At 36.7% G+C, this 6,274-nt stretch overlaps 1 non-coding gene across 1 annotated transcript; it reads left to right on the top strand.

The window, feature by feature from the left end:
* The first annotated feature begins 2,942 nt into the window (after positions 1-2,942).
* Positions 2,943-3,044, top strand: LOC112207460 (small nucleolar RNA U13). Its single transcript, XR_002941897.1, has one exon. It is a non-coding gene; the product is annotated as a small nucleolar RNA U13 (small nucleolar RNA).
* Positions 3,045-6,274: the final 3,230 nt, after the last annotated feature.

Here is a 6,274-nt window from a genome sequence, read left to right on the forward strand (position 1 = left end):
CTGTGCAGAAGCTCTTTAGTTTGATTAGATCCCATTGTCAATTTTGCCATTGCTTTTGGTGTTTTAGACATGAAGTATTTGCCCATGACTATGTCCTGAATGGTATTGCCTAGGTTTTCTTCTAGGATTTTTCTTGTTTTAGGTCTCTTGAGTTAATTTTTGTATAAGGTGTAAAGAAGGGGTCCAGTTTCAGTGTTCTGCATATGGCTAGCCAGTTTTCCCAGCACCATTTATTAAATAGGGAATCCTTTCTCCCTTTCTTGTTTTTATCAGGTTTGTCAAGGATCAGATGGCTGTAGATGTGTGGTGTTATTTCTGAGGCTTCTGTTCTGTTGCATTGGTCTATATATCTGTTTTGGTACCAGTACTATACTGTTTTGGTTACTGTAGCCTTGTAGTATAGTTTGAAGTCAGGTAGCATGAGGCCTCCAGCTTTGTTCTTTTTGCTTAGGATTGTCTTGGCTATGTGGGCTCTTTTTGATTCCATATGAAATTTAAAGTAGTTTTTCCCAATTCTGTGAAGAAAGTCAATGATAGCTTGATGGGGATAGCATTGAATCTATAAATTACTTTGGGCAGTATGGCTATTTTCATGATATTGATTCTTCCTATCCATGAGCATGGAATGCTTTTCCATTTGTTTGTGTCTTCTTTTATTTCCTTGAGCAGTGGTTTGTAGTTCTCCTTGAAGAGGTCCTTCACGTCCCTTGTAAGTTGTATTCCTATGTATTTTATTCTCTTTGTAGCAATTGTGAATGGGAGTTCACTCATGATTTGTCTCTCTGTCTGTTATTGGTGTATAGGAATGCTTGTGATTTTTGCACATTGATTTTGTATCCTGAGACTTGGCTGAAGTTGCTTATCAGCTTAAGGAGATTTTGGGCTGAGATGGTGGGATTTTCTAAATATACAATCATGTTATCTGCAAACCGAGACAATTTGACTTCCTCTTTTCCTATCTGAATACCCTTTATTTCTTTCTCTTGCCTGACTGCCCTGGCCAGAACTTCTAATACTATGTTGAATAGGAGTGGTGAGAGAGGGCATCCTTGTCTTGTGCTGGTTTTCAAAGGGAATGCTTCCAGCTTTTGCTCATTTAGTATGATATTGGCTGTGGGTTTGTCACAAATATCTCTTATTAGTTTGAGATACATTCCATCAAAACCTAGTTTATTGAGAGTTTTTAGCATGAAGAGGTGTTGAATTTTATTGAAGGCCTTCTCTGCATCTCTTGAGATAATCATGTGGTTTTTGTCATTGGTTCTGTCTATGTGATGGATTACGTTTATCTATTTGCATATGCTGAACCAGCCTTGCATCCCAGGTATGAATCTGACTTGACCACACCACATTCGTCTTTAACTGTCTTTAAGTGCAATCCTTGCTTTCACCATCCCACTTTCCATTTTTTTATTCACTTTGCTTTTTAATTTTCCAATAAAATTTTAAAGTCAAAATAATATGTGCACATCATTTTAAAGAGATCAAATGGTACAAAACTTGAAAAGAAGAGCATTAGTCCTCCGAGGTTCCCTGGTTCACCAATTTTTCCAATCACTGTGAAGTCTTGTTGATTTTCTTCTGGTGGCCACTTGCAAATCTTGAAATCCCATGTTTTATACCTCCATTTCTTCATTATCAATCTTATAACAATATCTATAGGTTTTCTGCCATGTTGAAGGAGTATTAATTAACTTGAAGAAGGATGCTTATATTATAAACTTTCTGAATTCTTGCATGTCTGACATTTTAAATATTCTATTCTTTACTTGAATAATATTTTGACTAGGTATCAAGTTAAAAGTTGTAAGTCATTTCCCCTGAGAATTTTGAAAGCATTACTCTTTTGTCTTTTAATTTCTAGGGCTACTGATAAAGAGTATAAAGCTATTCTGATTTCAAAACTTCACAGCCGACTATTTTTTGTCTCTGGATGTTTTTAGAAACTTCTCTGTCTCTTCAGTATTCCAGAGTGACATGATGAGATACCTTGATTTTCTAAGTCCTTTGCAGTTCTGAAAATTATCTGAAATTATTTCTTTAATGACTTCATCTTCTCCAGTTTTTCTATTTTCCCTTTTTGCAAATCCCACTATTCAGATTGTGGACCATCTATCTAGCCTGATTTTTAAATTTCCTCCTATTTTATTTTCCTTTTGTACTTTCAATCCTTCAGTTAATAGCTCTCTTTTCACGATCATACTTTAATTTCCAAGGGCTCTCTTTTTCTTTTCTGACTGTTACATTTTTACAGAACTCTGTTCTTATGTTAGGGATACCACATCTTTACTTATCTCTGAGGATATCAGAGTGTTGTTGTTGTTTTTGTTGTTGACATTTTCTCCTATTTTCTTTGTTGTCACACTTTCCTATTTGTTTTGCTCTCAGTTCTTTGTGCCATTGGCTTTCCCAATTGTCAGATGATCTCTGGCCGTCCATTTATATTTCAAACAGAGGCTAAAATAGAGGCAAATCAGGAAGCTAATTTAAAACTTTGTGTGGGGGCTTGTCAATGGAGGGGTGGTAAATGATCAGGATAAACACTTTCGTTGAGTATGCCAAATGTCAATATCTGGAGTTCTCAAGTTTTGGGCAGGTCAGTTTCGCCAGACAGAAATTCTAAAATCTCTTGTCTGACTTCTAGCATTTTCCGGAGTGAACCAAGAAAGAAAAGTGGGAGAGTGAAGGAGGGAACACCTCACCATTTGATATTTAGATTTGAACTGAATCACCATGATGGGAACCCCCTCTACACACTCAGCTCCATCAGGTGTCTCTGACTCCAGTGACCCTCTGATTTAACCCATTCAGAGAAGAAACCTCCAGTCTTCTGCTGGAATGAGCGTACCGACACTTATCCTATTGTTCAGGTTGGAGATGAAGGGCTGGATATTTGGCAGCTTATTTTAATTAAAACAATTTTATTTAAAAATCAAAAAGGAATCCTTTCGTAGTTCATGAGCATGATCACTGGGTGTTTACGCACGTGTGAGATATGCCATCCTTGAACCTTGTTATGATGTCAGCACATTACCCATCTGACATAAAGAAAAAAAATCAAACAGGAAAATAAACAGAAAGTAAAATAATGAAGACATTGACTACAATAGGGCTAGAGAGAAGTAGTTGGGTGAGTGTGAAATATTTTCTCACTGCTATAGTGGATACCCTATAATCAGGCTTCTTATTTTCAGATAAGCATTTATTGCCATTTTCATAAATACCTGGAGCTTCTAAGTCCTCTTATTTGAGGATCTGTAGTGGGAATTTGGTTTGCTTCTACAATCCTCCTGCTATGGGCTTAGGTCTCAACTTTCTCTGGTATGTCAAGCCACTTTCACACAGTTTGTTTTCTAAAACTTTATTGCTATTGTTAGAGGCAAAATTAACTTTGAAACCAATGTAGCTTAAACTTGAGTCCTTCACTTCCAAGTCCTGGAAGGAACCCAGCAATATGTCCCCAAGATTATATGTTTTTGTAAAATATTAAAAGCATGGTATTTTAACCAAAATTGGCTATGACTGACACAGATCACTGTCTTCTTCCATTAGGACATTCCCTCTGTCTCATTTTCTCTTGTGTAGGAGTGATTTTGGAGTTGTTGAAGGTATTTTTGGTTTATAGGACTATTTCAACTACCCTCTATGGCTGCCATGATACAAAAGTACAGGGCTGGTGTCACGTGACTGAGCCAGGAGCTAGTCTGGGGGAAATTCATCCAAAATACCATACGCAAATTATAATTTGAGGATTTGATTCTCATTGACACCTAACTAAAACAAAAGTTCTATCTTCTCAGAATATATTTACTAACTCAGTATATATAATTATAAACACATCACACTTGTTTTTCCTTCTTCCTTTTTTTTTTTTTTTTTTTTGGACACAGAGTCTCACTCTGTTGCCCAGGCTGGAGTGCAGTGGCATGATCTCGGCTCACTGCAACCTCCGCCTCCCAGGTTTAAGCAATTCTCCTGCCTCAGCCTCCCAAGTAGCTGGGACTACAGGTGCACATCATCACACCTGGTTAATTTTTATATTTTTAGTAGAGACGGGGTTTCATCATGTTGCCCAGGCTGGTCTCAAAATCCTGACCTCAAGTGATTCCCCCGCCTCAGCCTCCCAAAGTGCTGGGATTACAGGCGCTCACCACCAGCTGGAATTTTTGTATTTTTAGTAGAGACAAGGTTTTACTATGTTGGTCAGGCTGGCCTCAAACTCCTGACCTCAAGTGATTTGCCCACCTCAGCCTCCCAAAGTGTTGGAATTACAGGCATGAGCCACCACACTTGGCCTTTTTTTCCATTTTTAATAAGAATCACATAAAAAAAGATTAATCAAAATTTTCATATATTTGTATGCTATAGCTATTATAATTTGGTTATAAATTTAGGATTATTTCAATGAAATATGTGAGAAATTACAGACTGGCCTTATATAAAGAATATTTTGTTATCTATAAATTTATTAAAGGATTGAGAGAAATTTTATATTAAAAATGCATAAAATATGAAACAAAAACAATAAAAATGAGCAATTGAATAAATAAAAATCGTTCTGACTTTAGATCATATTGAGAGTATGATACATTATTAAAAGGAAGATGCATGTTTTGAACAGAAACAGCGAACATATGTTATTTGATTGTTGATAACCTATATAATGAAGAACAATTAATCATAAGAACTAGAAAAAGGTAAATTTCCTGCTGATGTGACACACAAAAAAACCCTGACATGAACAAAAACACTGTAAAGCTCAAAATATGTCAGTATGACATAAAGACATCAATAACAGATAGGTTAATAATTATCTCAATCTAAGTGTATTTATGATTAGAGCACAAGAAAACTTGAAATGCTTTGAAATTTCACTATTTATCCATGAAAAACAAGTTATAGGAATTTTCCAAAATTCAGCAACAGTCTTAAAAACTTACCATGATGCTTTTGAAGCTGAAAGAAACTTTTCTAAGCCATCAATTTAAAAAAAAATTTTAATCAAACCTGACAGAAAGAAGACTAAATTACCTTTCATTTCTCTCTAAAGAAAATTATATTTTAACATTTTATTTTCTGAAGGGAAGACTGAAGGATATGTAGCCAAGGATGTAAGGAAAAAAAGTCATAAAATGTTTAAGGCAGTTAGTTAATTAAAATATTGTTATTTGTATGATTCATGATGTTTGTTCACTTTTTTTTTTTTTTTTTTTTTTTTTGAGATGGAGTCTCACTCTGTCACCCAGGCTGGAATGCAGTGGCACCATCTCAGCTCACTGCAACCTCCGCCTACCCCGGTTCAAGCGATTCGTCTGCCTCAGCCTCCCGAGTAGCTGGGACTACAGGCGCACACCACCATGCCCAGCTAATCTTTGTATTTTTAGTGGAGATGGGGTTTCACCATATTGGCCAGGCTGGTCTTGAACTCCTGACCTCGTGATTCGCCCGCCTCGGCCTCCCAAAGTGTTGGGATTACAGGCATGAGCCACCGCACCCGGCCACTTTTTAAAATTAGTAATTTGTTGTGATATCTTTTCTTATTCTAACTATATTTACTTTCATACCTAATTTTGTAGTCTTTTTCTAAACAAAGGTTCTCTATCACTAACAGTATAAACTTCTCCCTAGCTCTTGTTTCTTCTTTCATTCTCTTTGTCCTTTTAAGTTTATTTGCTGTAATCAGTAGGACCGAGAAGTAAAATATGGGTGCAAGCCTCCATATTTTAGCAGAAATATCCATTCATAATTTCCTAAAATAGTAATAATTTTTATTTTAATCAAATGTATACATGATTTTAAATGAAATATTTTTGTAAAACTTATTAAAGAATGATTCCTGTCCCACGGTTTTTGCTCCCCAATGGTAACTACTTTTACCTCTTTCACTTTTCCTTTGTGTATTTTCCTCTTGTTTTCTAATTATGTTGACACTTTTTTTTTTTTTTTTTGAGATGGAGTCTCGCTCTGTCACCCAGGCTAGAGTGCATTGGCAAGATCTCAGCTCACTGCAAGCTCCACCTCCTGGCCTGGGTTCACGCCATTCTCCTGCCTCAGCCTCCCGAGTAGCTGGGACTGCAGGCGCCCGCCACCACACTCGGCTAATTTTTTGTCTTTTTAGTAGAGATGGGGTTTCACCGTGTTAGCCAGGATGGTCTCCATCTCCTGACCTCGTGATCCGCCCACCTTGGCCTCCCAAAGTGTTGGGATTACGGGCGTGAGCCACTGCGCCCAGCTGACACTTTTTTTATTTTTTCAGTTTTAGATATTATGTGTT

This window comes from Pan troglodytes, chromosome 1 (assembly GCF_028858775.2).
Source record: "Pan troglodytes isolate AG18354 chromosome 1, NHGRI_mPanTro3-v2.0_pri, whole genome shotgun sequence".
In the NCBI taxonomy this organism is placed as follows: Eukaryota; Metazoa; Chordata; class Mammalia; order Primates; family Hominidae; genus Pan; species Pan troglodytes.